At 43.0% G+C, this 20,682-nt stretch overlaps 1 protein-coding gene across 4 annotated transcripts in view; it reads left to right on the forward strand.

Annotated features, from left to right (window-relative positions):
• The window catches only part of LOC134358371 (ras-GEF domain-containing family member 1A-like), a 330,060-nt gene that overhangs the window by 234,655 nt on the left and 74,723 nt on the right, over nt 1-20,682 (forward strand). The window contains exon 3 of one of the 4 annotated variants that reach the window (XM_063070525.1): nt 20,378-20,559. The exons of 1 other annotated variant lie outside the window; for it this stretch is intronic. The gene's annotated coding sequence lies outside the window, so the exon portion shown is untranslated. Of the gene's footprint in view, nt 1-19,889; nt 20,560-20,682 lie in introns of those variants that run through there. 2 more of the 4 variants (XM_063070524.1, XM_063070528.1) reach the window with 2 other exon arrangements.

Raw genomic sequence — 20,682 nt, forward strand, 5'->3', positions numbered from 1 at the left:
ATCTGTAGTTTCTAAGATACTCAAACCATCCCATCTGACACCAACAATTTTTCCATGGTCAAAGTCACTTAAATCACATTTCTTTCCCATTCTGATGTTTGATCTGAGCAAGAACTGAACCTCTTGACCATGTCTGCATGATTTTATACAATGAGATGGTGCCATATGATTGGCTGATTAGATATTTACATTAACAAGCGGGTGTGCAGGTGTACCAAATAAAGTTGCCACTAGAGGCTGATTTATATTTCTGCATCAAATCGATGCCATAGGTATGGCGTAGCTGCAAACCCTACGCAGAGCCTATGTGGATCCCTACGCCGTAGCCTGAAATGTAACTACGCATCGCAGCAACGCAGACCACAACAGCTATGATTGGTCCGCTTGGCATCGCACTTCCTCCTACGCTGCAATAGCTTCCCATTGGGTGACTGAAGGGCAGGGAAGGAACTCTGGCTGCAATGCTTTCCATAAAGCTTTACAGACCTCTGAAATTATGGAGGACACATTTCGCTTTTACGAGAAAAGAAGCTCGCTTTAAACTTGTTTACCCCGAGAAAGACTACCATGACCATGAAGCCTTGCGTGGGCAGGCGTGTGCGCATGCGCGACGTGCCCGAATTGCAGAGCGATGCAGACACACCAACACACAAGTATAAATGCTCACAACACACGTTGCCCACTTGCGTAGGCTACGGCATCCATTTGATGTATAAATCAGCCTTAAGTGTACAATAATTGTCTCTTGCTGTGATGTATCATCCAATGTCTCCAAGGTCTGAGAGGTAAGGGCAGACAGGGAAAATGTGTAGACACAATGGATTGCAAATGCTGTAATCTGGAGCAAAAAAGAACAAAATACTGGAGGAACTCGGCAGGTCTGCAGCATCTGTGGAAAAAATGTACAGCTGATACTTTGTCTCGATCCAAAACAGCATTGTCTATTTCCCTCTGCATATACAGGAGGGAGTCAGCAGTTGAAGTATCCTTCATCAGCTCTAGCCCAAAACATTGACTGTTTGTTCCTCTCCATAGATGCCGTCTGTCTTGCTGAGTTGCACCAGCACTCTGTTGCTCTGGATTTCCAGCATCTGCAGAATGTCTTGCATTTATGATTAGTCTTGCTACAGATATTGCCTAGAGAAAAGGGTTGGAAATGGGACAGAAATAAATTAGGGCAAAGCAGTCTGCAGGGGGCTTACGGCATAATGTTACACATACAGGTGAGTTGCTGAAACTTTTGTGGCAAACAGATTTGGAGAAAAAGTGGGACATTACAGAGAGAATGAAAGAGATCCAGCTGCATTAATGAGATACGTTTTGGACTTAAACATTTTCTACCATCCTGCACTAGCTCAAACTAGTCCTGGTGTCTCTAGCTGTGGCTGTGCCCAACCCCCAACACAACCTGCAATTTATTGAGAACAGATCAGCCAGTTTGCCTTTAAGTAATGAGCTATCCTCTGAGGACCTCCTCCAATTCCATCACAGCCCATTGGGAAGAGGTATTGTCACCTGATTGATGTGCCTGACCTGTTAACCTTTGGTTCCTGAAAGAGCAAAGCAAGATCGTAGTTAGGGACTGTCCACAAATCCCACTCCAGATTTAGAATGTGGGAGCAGGTAGCATGCAAACGTGGTTACTCTTTTGCATGGGCTGGAATTCAAGAGGGTAACAGAAGTTCAAGCCTTCTGTGCTCTGTTTAAACAATACAGTAAGCAGGATATAGACAGGAATCTTCAGACAAGTGTACCTGAATCTACTCTTACTGTAACAGCCTAGTTCTCAGTTCCAGAAATGTGAACACAAAATCCTAGACAGCAGTAATGAGAAAGTTCTGTCAGAGACACCAATTTTCCTATGAGTCATTAAAACCAAAGTCTCATCTGCTGTATCAGGAGAACATTAATGATCACTGCTCTTCATCCTCAATTCTCTTCAATGCTGTGGCCAAAATGCATTCATTATCAGCACAGATTTAATTCGCTGCTATTTGTGCGAGGTTGCTGTGCAAAACGTGACTGCTTAGATTCCCACGTTACAACACTAACCATAGTCCAAAGGCTGTAAAGGGCTCTGGGATGTTTGGAAGCCACAGAAATTGTTAAACTTTCCAACAGCCTCCATGTCACTGTCTTCCTTCCACTCTGCATTGGCTTCCTGGTGGAAACCCTGCACCACCATTGTGACATCCGGAGGATGTGATAGGTTATACAGCCGTAAGCTCCTCCTTAACCTGTTTCTTTGCATCTCCATCATGCCTATTTTCCTCCTGAAAAATCATCCTTTTTTGTCACAGGTCTCCCTTGGTCACGGTTATGATTCTTGTCAAGAAAAGTTTAAATACAAATCTGCTGTCACCAGCAAACATCTCTGTGTATCCATACCATCCTTCTGCAGGGCAACCCCACATCTCAATCTTTCAAAAGCAGGCAAGTGAACTTCCTTTGAGACACAAGAGACGGCAGATGCTAGGATCTGAAGCAACAAAGAAACAATCCACTGAAGGAATTCAACAGCGGTGAAAAGAAATGTCAGAATCAGCTTTATTATCACTGGCATATGTCATGAAACGTATTGTTTCAGAGCATCAGTACAGTGCAGTGCATAACAATAAAAACTATAAATTACAGGAAGAAGCATATATAGAAAGAGAAAATTAAATTAAATAATCGTTGCAAAAAGAGAGGAGAAAGAAAATGCTGCAGTAACGTTCATGGGTCCGTTGTCCATTCAGAAATCTGATGGTGGAAGGGAAAAAACTGTTACTGAAACATTGAGTGTGTGTCTTCAGGTTCCTGTACCTCCAGCTTGATGGTAGCAATGAGAAGAGGGCATGTCCTGGGTGATGGATGCCACCTTCTCGAGGCATCGCCTTTTGAAGGTATCCTGGATGCTGGGAGGTTAGTGCCCATGATGGAGCTGGCTGAGTTTACAAGTTTCAGCAGTTTTTTTCACTCTTGTGCAGTGGTCCCTCCATACCAGATGGTGATGCAACCAGTTAGAACGCTGTCCACCGTACATCTGTAGAAATTTACGAGTGCCTTTGGTGACGTTATCAATTCACCTCAAACTCCTAATTAATGGCCACTGTCCTGCCTTATTTGTAATTGCATCAAAATTTTGGTCCCAGGATAAATCTTCAGTGATGTTGACACCCAGAAACTTGAAGCTGCTCACCCTTTCCACTTCTGAACCCTCGATGAGGACTGGAGTGTGTTCCCTCGACTTCCCCTTCCTGAAGTCCGCAATCAATTCCTTGGTTCTACTGACGTTATGCAAGGTTGTTGCTGCAAAACCACTCAATCAGCTGAACTATCTTGCTCCAGTATGCTTCCTCATCACCATCTAAAATTCTTCCAATAGTTGTGACATCGACAAATTTGTAGATGCCATTTGAGTTGTGCCTGGCCACACAGTCGTGGGTGTAGACAGCGTAGACCTGTGGACTAAACAAGCATCCTTGAGTTGCGCCATGTTGATTGTCAGCAAGGAGGAGATGTTTATCGCAATCTGCACAGACTGTGGTCTCGCGGTGCGCAATTCAGGGATCCAGTTGCTGAGGGAGCTACAGAAGCCCAAAGATTTGGAGCTTATTGATTATAACTGAGGGTATGATTGTGTTGAACACTGAGCTGTGGTCAATAAACAACTTACTTGTATGTAACAAAATAACAAAGTGTGCAAATACAAACAGAAGAACAAACACTAATAATTATAGATAAATAAGTAATAAATAATATTGGGAACATAAATTGTAGAGCCCTTGAAAGTGAGTCCATATTAGTTCAGTGTTGAGGTGGGTGAAGTTATCCATTCTCGTTCAGGATCCTGATGGTTGAGGAGTAATAACTCTTCCTGAACCTGGTGGTGTGGAACCCAAGGCTGCTGTAGCTGCTTCCCAATGGGAGGCAGTGAAAAGAGAGCATGTCCTGGATTAAAGGGGTCCTCAATGATGGATGCTGCCTTCCTGTGACAGTGCTTCTTGTAGATGTGCTCAATGGTGGGGTGGGCTTTTCCCGTGATGAACTGGGCTGTATCCACCACCTTTTGTAGGCTTTTCTGTTCATAAGCAGTTATGTTCCCATTCCAGGCCGTAGTTTCCAAACCAGTCAAGGTAAACTCCACTGTGCACCTATAGATGTCTGTCAAAGTTTTGGATGACATGCCAAATCTATGCAAAAACATCTAAGAAAGCAAAGGCACTACCGTGTCATCTTTGTAATGCCACTTACTACTGGTTCCAGGACAGATCCTCCAATCCAAGTTAGTCTTAAATTGTTTCTTTGCATCTGCCTTAACTGCATTTGCAATATATTCTTCACCAGTGACTATGTTTTCCGTCCCCAGCCACTTCTGCATCCATGTGTAACTCCTTCCTTAATGCCATCTGCTTTCATATTCACAACGAGCTTCTTATCTGGACATTAGCTGACATGCACTCAAAATCCATTTCTACCTCCACCGTATCCCTATATTCATTCCCAATGATTTCCTCAAAAAATTCAATTAAGTTAGTCAAGCACAACCTGCATTTTAAAAATCCCTCACTGATCGGAAGCTCCCCTTTCACCCAGTACCACATTTTCCACTGAAGAAATACATGTGACCTTACGACTGCAATTACTTTAGAAGTCTCGTCACTATTGCGTTGTGATTTGACTATAAATTTTTCACCCATACTACTTCGGTTTAGGGGTTTTGGGTCTTTAATAATAGTTTACAAAATTAGACAGTTTCAATAATTAATGGAAAATCCACTCACTAGACATTTTAACTGTTAAGTGCAACTAAATCAGAATCAATAGCAATGACAATTAAAGACTGACTCAGACTTTAATTATATCTTTATTTTCGTTAATAATACCTTTTGTTTGTTGCCTCAAATCTGTGAATTCAGCCTTCTGACCTTCCTTCCACTGTAAAGCACTGAGCGGCAACTCCTGTAAACATATGAGATTATTCAGTGGTCTGTAAGAATATTTCCAAAGTCAGGTGTGGCATTCATAATGCAAGCTAAATGAAAATGCAAATTCTCTAATTGGTAATTGATTTATTATTATCACCTGTTCTGAGGTACAGTGAAAAGCTTTTACTTGCCTGCCATGCAAACAGATCATTTCATAGATACAATGGACTGAATTCTAATAAGAAGAATTAATTACTTCTTATGCACCAACACATTTTAATTCAAATTTTTTCCAATGTTATACATAAATGAAATCAATAACTTGGCTTATTATTTCATATGTACTGAGATACACTAAAAGACTTCTTTTGCATGCCACCATACAGATAATTTCATCATATCAGTGGTAGTATTTAGTAGTGCAATCACGCGAGTCAAGTCTGATGCTCTCCCAAGGGGTTATTCTCTTAATGTAAAACAGCTGTGAGTGATTTTGTTTAATGTCGGGATGCTGATACATGGGCAGCCCGCACACAGACCTTGACAGATCGGGGTCAGGGTCCAGTGGCACTACATGCAAGATGACTGGGGACCCTTCACTACTGCAGCCTTCCTCTGCCACTACTGACATTGTGATGTGTCATCTTCCGCCAGCTCCACTGTTGAGGTCTTGGTTGGATCTCTCTTTGTCTGGAACCTCCTCCTTGATCTTACCACCATGGGTTACCCTACCAGGAGCTAATCTCCAGGCAGCATTGGTTTTGGGATCTCAAGAAATCACAAGCCTCTCCTCCACAACAAAGTGACATTCCTCAAAGATCATATGGAAGTACAAGAGAAAAATAATAACAGAGTACAGAATATAGTGTTAAATTTGCATAGAAAGTACTGAGCAGGTACACAATACAGTTCAAAGCCACAACGAGGTACAGGTCGACCTTCACTAATCTGGTGCCATTGGGACCTGAGGAGTGCCGGATTAGTGAAAATGCCAAATTACAGAAGGATCACGTTAAGCAGAATCAGTGCCGGATTATCAAAGGAACCGGATTACAGGTAGTCGGATTAGTGAAGGTCGACCTGTAGACTGTGAAGTCAAGAGTCCATATCATTTTACAAGAAGTCTATTCAATAGTCTTATAACATTGGGGCAGAAGTCGTCCTTGAGCCTGGTGGTACATACTTACAAGCTTTTGCATCTTCTGCCTAATTTGGGTGAGGTGGGGGGGGGTGGTGGAAGAAAGAATGCTTGGAGTATGATGTACCTATGTTGGCTGCTTTATCAAGGCAGACAGGACTGTGGACAGAGTCTATGGAGAGGAATTTGGTTTCCATGAGGTGCTGAGCTGTGTCCACAACACTCTGCAGTTTCCTGCGGTCTTGGGGAGAGCAGTTTCCATGCCAAGCGCTTGGATAGGATTTTCCAATGGTGTATCAATAAAAAATAGTGAGGGCCAATAGGGACATGCTGAATTTCGTTAGCCTCCTGATGAAATGTGCTTTTCAGGTCATTGTGTCTATGTCATTGGACCAGGACAAACTAGTGGTGATTTTTACAACTAGGAACCTGAAGCTCTCTACCAAATCCACTTTAGCACCACTGATGCAAATTGGAATGTGTGCACCGACCCATGACCTGAAGTCAATGACCAGCTCGTTTGTTTTTCTGATCTGCTAAGCATTTATCAACAAGGATCTTGTTTGGTAAAAAAGAATAGAAATTGGTATTTCAGTTACTATTTGGGAGAGTTATTTTTTGGTTATTTTTGGTTTAAACTAAAAGAATTCAGGGCCCATTTACGAATCAACACAAGTCAGTTTTCATGCAGTAATGATATGACAAATAATTCTTCAATGTTAATGCAATATTGATTTTATTAGATGGGGAATGGAATACAAAGGTTGGGGTATTTTGCTGCAATTTCTAGATGTTTAGTAGAAACATACCCAGGGAACTGAGCAGTTTTGCACTCCTTAAGAAAGGAAATATTTTCATTGGAAGCAGTTCAAAGTTGAGTCTCCACATTGATTCCTGAGACAAAAATGGTTTCTTACAAAGAAATGTTAAGTTGGCTGGGTGCGTTTGCATTGGAATGAGATGTGATCTTATCTGAGAGGACTTGTCTGGGTGGATGTTATGAGGACATTAACCTCTCAAGGGTGGATTGTAGAACTAGGCAGCCACTAATTTCAGACAAGGGGTTATCCGTGGAGATGAGGAAATTTTTCTTCTTTCTAGATCAAGAATCTTAGAGATTCATTCACTTATCACGTACATTGAAACATACGGTAAAATTTGGCATTTTAACAACCTTACATTGCGTTGGCTGTTAACACAACACATTTCACTGTATGGTTCAATATCCATGTGATAAATAAATAATCTGATTCTAAATCTCTGTTCTAAGATTCTTAATCTAAAGAGAAGAAATTTCTCTTCATCTCTGTGTTAAGTGGATATCCCCTTAACCCCAAATGTACAGTAAACTTTGGAGGAATGCCGGAGAAATCTTCTTATACAGCGATTGGTGAGAATGCGGATTTTCTGGGTACTTGGAGGGAGAACTATAAAGAGCTGACACGGTTAAATGGTAGGAGGAGGATTGTGTAAACTCTGCCAGACACCTGTTGGGCCAAGTTACCTTTGTCTGTGCTGCAGTTCTATGTAAACAGAAGTGGCAGGATCCACCTCAAGTCTAGAGAGAGGTTTGAACCCAAATCCATCTGATGTGCTAAAATGGTGCTGAAACCCACACTATGAATTAGGTCACAGTGATAGACAATGCAGAATATTTATAAATCGTGTCAGTCCAATGTTGTGTCTTCCATCACCCTTTTGTTTCCTCCAAGATTCCAAGCTGTCTATTTTAGATGTTAATAAGGGCCTTCAACCATTTGCAATCAATATACTGTTTTGATTTTAGTGTCTGAACTTCTGCACACTACGTTATACATATTCAGTTTTATGTTTTGGCACGTTGGCCAGTTTGCAAATGTGAATAATTATGCTGTTCTGTGACTCATACCGATTTAATTTCCTGTTGACAGCAGAGGTCTGTTTTCACATATTCACCATCAACCCTTTCTAAGAACTGTTAATTCGAACGTGTGTGTGTGTGTGTGTGTGTGTGTGTATACATGACTATGCCTGTGAATATCTGTGTACGTGTGTATGTATGTGTTTTGAATGAATGAGTGTGTTTGTATGTGTGCGTAAAGGCATCCGTTAGTCTTGCGAGACCATGGATCTGCGCCTGGAAAGTCTTCACCCTCCAGGGCGCAGGCCTGGGCAAAGTTGTATGGAAGACCAGCAGTTGCCCATGCTGCAAGTCTCCCCTCTCCATGACACCAATGTTGTCCAAGGGAAGGGCATTAGGACTCATACAGCTTGGCACCAGTGTTGTCGCAGAGCAATGTGTGATTAAGTGCCTTGCTCAAGGACACAACACGTTCCCTCGGCTGGGGCTCGAACTCACGACCTTCAGGTCGCTAGTCCAATGCCTTAACCACTTGGCCACGTCTACATTTACATAATACATATATGTATACGTATGGGGCGGCATGGTAGTGTAGTGTTTAGTACAACACTTTACAGTACCAGTGACCCGGGTTTAATTCACATCACTGTCTGTAAGGAGTTTGTATGTTCTCCTGTGACTGTGTGAGTTTGCTCTGGGTGCTCCAGTTTCCTCCCACAGTCCAAAGACGTTATGGTCAGTAGGTTAATTGGTCATTGTAAATTGTCCCATAATTAGGCTAGGGTTCAATCGGGGGATTGCTGGGCAGCACAACTCAAAGGGCCGGAAGGGCCTATTCAACACTGTATCCCAATAAATAAATAAAGAATAGATTTATTACATTTATGCAGTAGCATTGTACTATTGCCACATGGGCAACATACTTCACAATACATGCCGGTGATATTAAACCTGATTCTCATGCTTGTAAGTACGTGTGTGTGTGTGTGTGTGTGTGTGTGTGTGTGTGTGTGTGAGATTCTGGTGTCTGCGTGTGTGTGTGTGACTCTGATGTGTGTGTGTGTGTGTGTGTGTGACTCTGATGTGTGTGTGTGTGTGTGTGTGTGTGTGTGTGTGTGTGTGAGCTCATGTGGTCACAAGGATCAGCTCAACTGAACGCACTCTGGCTATGTACAGTGCATTGTTGATACACTGCTTCAAGAAAGGCTGAATCAGGAATAGAAGCATCCATCAGTAAACAACCCCCTTTTGCATTGAAGATAGACAAAAATAAAGACTTGCCCTTCTGTAATGTCTTCCACATCCTTTTTAACTTTCCTAAATAATTACAACGAAGTGTGCATCTGGAGGCTCTCGCAGCCAGATTTGATAATGACCAGGAAATAGATTACAGATAGCGAGAGATAAATATTGGCCAGGACACTAGGAATAACTCCTCTACACTTCTTGGAAATTGTGCCTCCGGTCACTTGTATCCACCTGATGAAGCAGACAGGAAACTTAAACTAACACATCACCCAACGGAAAACACAGAACTCCCTTAACCAGAGTACTGTGCTCAAGTCTCCATAGGGGGATTTGAGACCACAACCTCTGAGCTTAAAGATGAGTTTGTCACACACAGAGCCAATGCTAAAAGAGTAAAAGGAATATTTACATTAATATATTTCATAAACAATTGAACATGACTCAAATATTTAGAAAAATAAGGAAAAGAATCAGCTGGATAAATTTTCCTGCTCAGTGTATTGCAGGGTATGATCCGGCCAGTTGTGACCTGGGAACAGTTACACTGAAGCAGAGAAGAAGATGTTAAGCTCAATGGTCCATGCAAGTCTTTACACTCCACAACAGTCTCCCACTGCTCACCCGATTTCAAATAACTGGCTAATACGAGGAGCAAAATTTTAGTATGAGGGGAGGAAAGTACAGAGTGGATGTTTTTTACACAAAGTTGTGGATGTTTGGAACGTGTTGCCAGGATGGTGATAGAGGCTGATATATTAGGGACATTTAAGGGACTGTTGGATAGGCATACAGATGATAGATAAATGGAGAGTGATGCAGAACGGAAGGGTTAGAGTGGGTTAAAAGGTTGGCACAGCATCCTGGGCCAAAGAGCCAGTATGGTGCTGTATTGTTCTAGGTTCTTAACTTGGATCTGCAGAATGGTCTGTTTCTTTGTCCAGACTACAGAGAGCTACTTGGTACTTAGCTTAGCATTCAGAATACATTCCCAGGAAAAGGAAGGCTAATGGAGTCTGTGCTAAAAGGTGTCACAATAGCATTATGTATAAAAGGCGCAGTATTACTGGCAGTACTGCTGTGCCAAGAACCTAGGGGGAATCCTGTAATGAATCACCCACAGCTCATCTGTGTTTTAAATCAGCGCCCCCTCAGTTTTAAACAATGCTGCCCAGTTCAGAATTCTTCTTCAAGAGAAAACATCTTCATAACTGCCCAATCTATACCTTATGTGCTTCCATCAAGTTATAGAACATAGAACACAGAGCATAGTACAGGCACTTTGGCCAAAGTGAGCTGAACTTTTAATCTATTCCAAGATCAATCTAACCCTTCCCTCCCACATTGTTTTCCATTTTTCTGTCATCCATGTGCCTCTCTAAGAATCTCTTAAATGTCCCTAATGTATCTGCCTCTTCGGCCACCCCAGCACTGAATTTCACATACCGACCATACACTCTGTGTAAAAACATACCCCTGACCATCCCCTTCCCCCCCCCCCGCCAGACATTCCTCCAAACACCTTAAAATTATGCTCCTTTGTATTAGCCATTTCCAGGCTAGGAAAAAGTCTTTGGCTCTCCACCTGATCTGTGCCACTTATCATCTTGTACATCTCTATCAAGTCATTTCTCATCCACCTTCACTCCAAATTCCTTCTCACTCTTCTAAACTTCAGTGGATGTAAGCCGAGCCTATTCATTTTTTCCTTATTAGGCAACCCATTTGTTCCATGTATCAAATCTAGTAAATCTCTTCTGAATTGCTTCAAGTTCATTAACATCCTTCATTGAAAAAGGAAGCCAGTGCTGTATGGAACTCCAGAAGTGATGTCGCCAATGCCCTGTATAGGTGAAGCATAACTTAACTGCTTTTGTATCACTTCACCTTACAATGACCCCAGCTACCTGGTGCACCCACTTACAGTTTTTCTGTACACCATGTAGCAGGACTCCAGTACATTCTGCATCTCAGAGTTCAGTAATCTGGTTACCTCACTTCATACAAAAAGACAAGTGAGCAATCAACCAAGATTCCAACAGTCTGTTTCTGTTGGCTCAGGTGATTACATAAGATTCCATGGACCTAGTGAACAGGGACAGGAGAGCTTTGCTTGTGATCTGGCCAATTCCTGTTCCTCAAACAATACTTTCTGAAACTACATAGCAATGAGCCAAACATCTAACTGCATAGTTTCCTTGCGCAAAAAAAAATCCAAAGTAGCCCATTAAAGAATACCCAGTACACTTCAAGTTGAGGCATCAAGACATTTGTAAAGAGTGAAATGCTACAAAAGAGCATTTTTCTTTCCATAACATTTCAGGGAATTGTGATTCCGCATGCATATCACAGGGAAAAAAATAGAAGATATGTGCTTTAATATCTGTACTTTATTACAGGCCCATGAGTCTGACACCAGTTGTGGGTAAGTTATTGGAAGATATTCTAAGGAACCGGATACACAGTAGAAGTATTTGGATAGACATGGACTGATTAAGGATAGTCAGCATAGCTTCATGCGTGATAGGTCATGTCTAACCAATCTTATAAAGTTTTCTGAGGAAGTTACCTGGAAAACAAACGTTGAGCTCTATGACGACCTACCGATGCTCACCACTAAAATCGAGGCGGGAAGACTGCAACTAGCAGGGCACTGTCTATGCCACCCCGAGCTACCTGCCAGCCTAGTCATCATATGGGAGCCCAAGCACGGGAGGATGAACCCTGGGCGCCCTCCCAAGAGTACGGTCAACACGCTCCTAGAAGACAGCAGCGCGGCTAATGTAGATGAACTGACCACACTGTTGAGGGAGAGGGAGAAGTGGAGAGTCCATCATCGTGCCCGACGCCAGCACCCGAGGCCTGAGTCGACGTAGTAGTACCTGGAAGATAGATGAAAGCAAGGCAGTGGATGTTATCTACAATGGACTTTCGTAAGGCATTTGACAAGGTCCTGCATGGAGGCTGGTCAAGAAGGTTCAGTCGCTCGGCATTCAGGACGAGGTAGTGAACTGGATTAGATATCGGCTTTGTGGGAGAAGCCAGAGAATGATCGTAGACGGTTGCCTCTCTGACCGGAAGCCTGTGAGTAGTGGTGTGCTGCAGGGATTGGTGCTGGGTCCTTTGTTGTTTATGCCAAACAATGATGTGGATGATAATGTGGTTAACTGGATCAGCAAATTTGCGGATGACACCAAGATTGGGGGCATAGTGGACAGCAAGGAAGGCTATCATGGCTTGCGGAGGGATCTGTGTCAACTAGAAAAATAGGCCACAAAATGGCAAATGGAATTTAATACGGACTTCGGTAGTACCAGCCAAGGTGGTTCTTACACAGGGAATTGTAGAGCATCAAGTAATGTGTGATAGAACAAAGGGATCAGGGTATATAGGTACATAATTCATTGAAAGTGACATCACAGTTAGATAGGGTTATAAAGAAAGCTTTTGGCACATTGACCTTCATGAGCCAATGTATTCAGTACAGGAGATGGTATGTTATGTTGAAGTTGTATAAGATGTTGGTGAGGCCTAATTTGGAGTATTGTGTGCAGTTTTGGTCACCTACCTACAGGAAAGATGTAAACAAGGTTGAAAGAATGCAGAGAAAATTTACAAGGATGTAACTGGGCCTGGAGGACCTGAGTTATAAGGAAAGATCGAATAGGTTAGGACTGTATTCCTTAGAACGTAGAGATTGACGGGAGGTTTGATGGAAGTAAAGAAAATTATGAGGGGGATAGATAGGGTAAATGCAAGCAGGCCTTTTCCTCTGAGGTTGGGTGGGACTACAACCAGAGGTCAAGGCTTAAGGGTGAAACGTGAGAAGTTTAAGGGGAACATGAGGGGAACTTCTCCAGTCAAAGGGTTGTGAGCATGTCGAATAAGCTGCCAGAAAAAGTGGTCCATGCCAGCTCAATTTCAATGTTTAAGAGAAATTTGGATAGGTACGTGGATAGTAGGGATGTGGAGGGCTATGGTCCAGGTTCAGGAGTAGGTAGTTTAAATCGTTTTTGGCATTGACCAGATAGGCAGATGGGTAGATGAAGAAGAACAGAGAAATTATCCGCTAACATCCTGGTCAATATTTACCTTTCTCTTAGCACTACAAAATGTTCATGAACCAGCTAACAGAGCTGCTGTCTCAAAACTCCATCTTGACTTCAAGTGCTTGAGGGTGTTGAGTTCATACTGTCGCCCTGTGACTGTGTGGGTTTCTTCCAAGCTCTCTGGTTTCTACTCATTTTCCAAATATATGCAGGTCAGTGCACTAATTGGCCACTGTAAATTGTTCCTAGTGTATTGATAAGTGGTAGAATGGGGAGAATAAATGGATTAGGATGGGATAATGAGAAAATGGATACTTAATGGCCAGCATAGACTTGGTGCTGGGACCGAAGGTCCTCAGAATTGGAATCAGATTTATTATCACTGGTGTATGTAATGAAATTTTTGGCTTTGCAGCAGCGGTACAGTGCAAGACATAAAAAAATTACTATAAGTTATATAGATAGAAAGGCAGACAGATAGTGTAAAGAGCAAAATGACGTAGTGTTCCTGGGTTCATGGGCCATTCAGAAATCTGGTGGAAGAGGGGAAAAGGCTGTACCTAAAATATTGAGTGTGTGTCTTCAAGCTCCTATACCTCCTCCCTGATAGTATAAATGAGAAGACATGTGCAAGGTGCCTGTTCTATGATGTACCTCTCTATAACTCCACAGCCAGTTTGGAACTATGGTGGCTTAGTGGATAGTATTCTTGGATCTGAGTCAAGATTAAGAGTTTATGACTTCTCCCAGGGGCTTGTTCATGAAAATCTACCCCATCCAATGCCAAGAGAGAGAGGCACTGACAGAAGTATCATTTTATCAAACAGCACATTAAACCAAGACACCTGCTGTCCTCTCTAGTAAAAAAGGATTCTATGACACTGATTCAAAGTATAGCAGGAGTAGATTCCTAATTATAATGAATGGCCTTCAACCTGAATCAATGACTCTTTTTCTGCTCTGACTGACCTGCCAAGTATTTGTTGCATTGTCTCTCCTATTTCAAACTTCCAGTATCTGGGCCTCTGATCTCCAGTCCTTGGCCCCAGATTCTCAAGCTGACAGACATTGGACCTCTGACCTCCAATTTCTAAGCCAGACTCGCAGATTCATGTAAATGTTTCCAAGCTGCATTGGGACACCCTAAGAAAGGATATTGTCGGAGCTGTTTTGTATATCCTATGAATCTGTCCAAAGTTGCCCACCATACTATAAATGTATCTCTGAATTTGTAAGAGAAGCCAGTAAATAAAGAATGTGTATTTCTTTGTGGCTTGCACTGCCTTAGGAACAACAAGATTGATCTGCGGGGAAATGTAACAGTGCAATATGTGCAGAGAGAATATTGTACTACATGGTACCAGAGAGGTGGTGTTACCTGTAACCTTATGGGCTTAACTGCTCCCTCTGTCCTGGGCTGATGTGTGGTTTCTCTGGGTATTCATGAAGAACAAGCAGCCATTTTTAGTTTTAGTGTATGATGTTTAGGAATTTCAGTAAGCAACCAAAGGAAATGTATTCTAAAATCATATCCATAGTTATCGCCTGCAGTGATAAACCGATGTTACCATTACCCAGGAATTCTGTGTCTGTTGAACGCTCATATTTATAGGTCTGACCTACTGTTATATGATTTCCTGTCTTGACGTGAGATTAGAGAACCAAAAAATAACATTGACAATCTATTTCTGGTACAAGCGAGACAAGTTGCCAGCAAGGTTCATTGCTCATTGGGTTAAGATTGGTTCCTTGTTTTCCCCACAATTAAACTATTCATAATAGAGTGTGGACCTACAGTGTCAGATACTATCATGGATTTCTACACGAATGAAAGATGGGGTAGAGGGAAACTATTTCTCCTGAAGTAGGAGTGCAGGACCAAGCAACACGGTAGCATAGCAATTATTTGCACGACACTATTACAGCTCAGGACATCGGAATTCAGAGGTCAATTCTGGCATCCCCTGTAAGAAGTTTTTATGCCCTTCCTATGAGTACAGGGGTTTCCTCCAGGAGCTCCAGTTTCCTCCCACAGTCCACAGACATAACAGTTCGCAGGTTAATTGGTCATTGTAAATTGTCCTGTGATTAGGCTAGGGTTTAATAGGTACTGGGTGGTGCGGGCTCGTTGGGCCAGAAGAGCTTGCTCTGCACTACTTAAATAAATAAATAAGTCAAAAGAGCTGGAGGAAAGTGTCATGTCTGGAAGCACAAAGTGTGGCAGACAACTTGAAATCTATTCCCAAAAATGCTGTTGAGGCTGGAAGTCAATTGGAAATTTCATAAACTACTATTGATGTGCTTCATTAGGGCTGGTTAGATCCAGGATGAGTAAGTAGAGTTTTGATAGTGGTTGGTCATAAACTAATTGATAATGGGTTAGCCTGCAGAGTTTAAATGATTAACTCTACTGCTACCCTCTTCTGAGTGATTCACATCAGATCTTTCAACCATTTTAAGAACTTCAATTAGATAACCCATTAAGCAATGGGATTATAGACCCACAGGGAAGAATTTAAGCTTCATTTCATCTTGGTCATTTCATTTCCTCTCATATCATTTTCCAGCTGCAGAAGATTATGGACTCATACTCCGTATCAGGAACATGAAATCTGGGCTGACATGCATCTGGCCAGCTTGAAGTTGTTGAACGTGTTGATAGAAGCCTTTTCCATATAGAGAAGGGTTAGATTGATTGTGGAGTAGATTAAAAGATTGGCACAACACCATGGGCCAAAGGGCCTGTGCTGTGCTGCACTGGCACATCAGACACATCTGCAAGAAACACTGTCGCAGGAAAGCAGCATCCATCATCAAGGACCCACACCGTCCAGACCATGCTTTCTCCTCACTACTGCCATCAGAAAGGAGGTACAGGAGCCTCATGTATCACACCGGCAGATTCAGTAACAGTTATTACCCCTAAACCATCAGGATCATGAACCAGAGGGGATATCCTGACTATCAGGCTTGAGCAGGCAGTCAACTCCACCCAGCTAACAAGAGTCACCTGCCACTTATTCCATCTTATCACCTGCAGCCTATTTAAACCCAGCTCTCATCCACATCCTTGTTCATCCATCAAACAAGCCAGCCTCAAGCAGTTACTCGTAGCCTTCAGTTACCTTATTGTGTTAAATATCCACTCTCTCTTGTTTTATGTCCCCTCATGGCTTGTTATTTTGCAGTTTATTATTACAGTGATCGTTTACTGCTAAATTGTCTCCACTGTTCTGCTTTTGGGTCAAGCCTCCTCCACAATTCCTGACAGGATGGGCGCACCATCAAGTGACCTGGCAGAATTTCCTTGCCTAAAGGAACTCATCCACTGACATGAGTACACCATCCAGAACTAGCAGGAAACCATGAACCGTCTGTTGGCACTCTCAAACAACTTTTGATCTCAATAGAGCAACCCTGTGCCAGTCAATCCCTTCCCTCGAAGCCCTGAATTCCAGTGCCCAAACGCTTCAACAGGTCTCCAACCTGATGCCACAACTTCCTGTCCCAGTGTGCCTTGTACTTCGAGCTGTAGCCATCTCTGTATTCCACCGACCAAGCCGAGATCCATCATCTCTCTCTTGACTGGGCAACTCTGACCTGGGCTGACTCTAAATGGGACAATAAAACCATAATCTGCAATAAATATGAGGAATTTACTTCTGAGATTACTGGATTTTCAGTTTGGACTATCTACAGAGCCTATCTCTCACCCTTTCTGCATCATTGACGGACATCCATTTTGGTCTGTGATGGCTAGCGCGCACACGTGGCCTATGCACATGAGGACCACTATTCCATCCAAATCCTGATTGACTCACCCAATACTCCTCTCATCTTGAGTTAGCCCTTGCTCTCCACTCATGACCTTCACTTCACCTGGTCAGCCGATTCACTGCTGAGTTGGGGACCCACCTGCTAGACCACCTGCCTGCAACCTCAGTTAACTTCACCCCATAAATCTATGGAGACGGAGGAAATCCTCAACTTCACTGAACTCTCACAGGACACCGTGACTTAGGTATCACCTTCAGTCAAAGTGAAACCAGCACCCTGCCACGTTACTGCACAATCGACCTCTTCCTGGGCACTAACCTTCCAGGAGGCTATCTGTTCTCCCTCTCCCCTCCTGAGATGCAAGCCATGAATGATTGCATCACAAAAGCTCTGCAGCATTGCTTCAGTTGACTATCCCAGTCCCAGCAGGTGTAGGATCCTTCTTTGTCAGAAAGAAAGATGGGGGTCTCTGTCCCTGCATTGACTAGCATGGACTTAACAAAATCAGAATTAAGAACCACTACCCTCTCCCCTTGATAGATAGTGCATTTGAAACACTCTGTGGGCCCAGATCTTCACCAAACTGGATCTATGGAATGCATACAACCTGATCTATATCTGCCAGGGGGATGAGTGGAAAACAGCATCCATAACACCCACTGACCACTATGAATATTTGGTGATGCCCTTCAGATTTTCCAGCAGTCCTGGTATTTTCCAAGCCTTGATTCACGAGATCCTCTGAGTTATGCTGCACAGGTATACATTTGTCTACTTCATTGATATCCTCATTTTCTCCAAGAATTCCCAACACCACATCTGTCCCATCCATTCGGTCCTTCAGCATCTCCTTGAAAACCATCTATACTGCAAGTTAGAAAAATACCAGTTCCATACTCCATCCTGGAATCCTGGAATACATACATCCTTTTAACACATAACCATGGATCCAGAGAAAGTGTACAGCAATCACTGAATAGCCCCAAGCATGCTCCCTCAAACAGCCACCGTACCTCTTGGGCTTCTCCAACTTCTACCGTAAATTCCCACGGACCCAGAAAAAGTATGCACAGACTCCTGCAAGCTCTTGCCCTGGTTTATAGGTCCCTTTAGGATTACCCATTGCATCAATCCCTTCATTTACCATCTCCTAGCTACCACTGTCCCTCAAGATCACACCCACCTTCCACATGTCTTGCCTCAAGCCCATTGCCCATGGACCATCAGCCCACCTGAGGCTGTACCTCTGGAATGTGATCCAGTGTACACGGTTCACCAGTTAATGGATTTATGTTGTGGTGGATGGGATGTGCAGTACGGGGTGACTGGGAATGGTATAGCTCTGAAGAGAGGTCCATTTTCATCTTGGATCCAATGCTTATAGAGGAGTTCCACCGGACCCATCCGGATCATCCTGGGCTTGTTGGGTACCAGTTGTGGGGGAGGGCGGTCCTGTCAGACTTACACAAGAGGTACCTCCCAGTCTCTACCCAGGTGTTACCTGCCGCTCATCACCTGCAACCTATTTAAACCCATCTCTCTTTCACAGTCCTTATCAAACCAGCCAGCCACAACTAGTAGCTCTGAGCCTTCAGTTACCTTGTTGCCTTGTTGTTAAGTATCCATTCTCCCTTGTTTTATGGTCCTCCCATGGCTTGTTATTTTGCAGTTTATTACTAAAGTGATTGCTCACCGCTAAATCTTCTCCACCACTCTGTGTTTGGGTCAAGCCTCCTCTACATTTCATGAGATTCACTCGACTTCACTCACGCCAGCACTGATCCCACAACCCATAGACTTACTTTGAAGGACACCTCAACTCATGGTCTTGATATTTATTGCTTATTCATTATTATCTTTTCTTTTTTTATTTATAGTTTGTTGACTTTTGCTTATTGGTTGATTGTCTTTGTTGTGTGCGGTTTTTCATTTATTTTATTGTTTCTTTGTATTTACTCTAAAGTGTCCACAAGAAAATGAATCTCAGGGTAGTATATGGTGACATATATGTACTTTGATATCAAATCTATTTTAAATTTGAACTTTGTTTTACATTCTATAGATGAGGTGATTGTTAAGGATCCTCTCAGATTGTTGAAGTTATCAGTCGTTATCAACCATTGGTGGGCCATAATTGTTATTTGTTGTTCTGGCTTATATTTGTCTAGCCACCAATTTTGCCTAAAACCTATCAGCTTGTCATTGATCTAACCGTTGTTTAGATCATTGAGTATACAAAGCCAGCTGCAGTCTGCCACATCAGAATGAGAGCTGATGAGTGGTAGAATTTGGAGAAAGCTGATGGGAATGTGTTAAGGATAAAATGAAAGTGCTTAGTGGTTAATATGAACTCAGTGGGTTGAAGAGCCTGGTGCTGCTTTGAAAGGATTAGTAAATACCCACACCTCCTTCAATTTGTTCTTGAACAACAGATAGGTGGGTATATGGAATGAGATGGGTACAATTAGTGCATTTAAAAGGCATTTGGACAGTTACATGAATAGGAAAGGTTCAAGGAGATACCGGCCAAATGTGGAAAAACGCTCCTAATTAGTCTGGGCATCAACGTTTTTAGAGAGAAAGCAGGAGAATCGGATTGAGAGGGATAATAAATCAGCCATGATGGAATGGTGGAGCAGACTCTATGAGCTGAACAGCATAATTCTGCTTCTGTGTCTTCTTGTCTTAAATCAGACAGTTAGGCAATGGCTGGCATAAAGGAGTTGGGCCGAAAGGTCTGCATTTTTGCTGCATCGCTCTGAAAGGACAGGAAATGAATTTTCTCACAAGCTCATATTTGGAAAACAAGGTTAGGGAGGCTTCTCAGTCCATTTTAAAATGCTCCTTAATCTTGGCCCTAAATTTAGATTGCGGGAAGCTTACAGCTAATGCAAAACGAGTAAGTAAAAATAAAGGAACGGATTTGGCGGGATTGAGTAAGCAAGAAAGAGCTGATTAGAGTCAGCGAGAAGCCCCACATGAAAGGCAAGGAGCATGCCCAGGATTTGATGCTTGAGTTATTTTTCTGTGCCAAAGCAAGAGGTGCTTCCGCGGATGGGGAGCTAAAGGTGCTACCTTAGAACAAGTTGGGTATCGTTGGGGAAGAAACGATCGTCTCTGTTGAATAGTCACCGACAGTAAGGAGGAGGGGACTGTGAGGCTGAGCGTGTTGAGAGCCGGAGAGGAGGCAGGAGCCGAAGTAACCAGGTACAGCAGGCTGAATCTGCCCAGCGCTGCCGATGTGTTTTCTTTTCCGGGGAAATACAACACGCCGAAGCTCGGCATGTGGGCTGCAACGCGCTGTCACGGAATTAACCCTTTGCAAGCTGCAGCCCAAGTGCTGAGCCGAGCGCAAATTGTTTATTTACATCCGCTCGTTCTCTCTTTCTTTCTCCCTCCCTCTGCCTGCATGCGCAAGAATGGAGCTCGACCGTGAGGAGTTGAAAGGCTGGTCCGTGAAATGCACACTCTCGGGCTCAAAGTGTGAGCAAGTTCTCGGTTGATGCAAGCCACGAGGTCCGATTTCCCCCCGGACGCGGTGCGCAATTGTTGGATCCACCGGAGAGCAAGAGGGATCCGCTTCATGAAACGTTGCTTCAGGTGAGAGCCAGCTGCCGGTCTTTTTAAACTTTACAACTGCCCCTGTGCATCCATTGAAACCTATTTTTTGTTTGTTTGTTATTATTCGTCTCCGCTGTAATTGTGCGGAACATCTCTTTGCAG

Source organism: Mobula hypostoma, chromosome 18 (genome assembly GCF_963921235.1).
Source record: "Mobula hypostoma chromosome 18, sMobHyp1.1, whole genome shotgun sequence".
NCBI lineage: Eukaryota > Metazoa > Chordata > Chondrichthyes > Myliobatiformes > Myliobatidae > Mobula > Mobula hypostoma.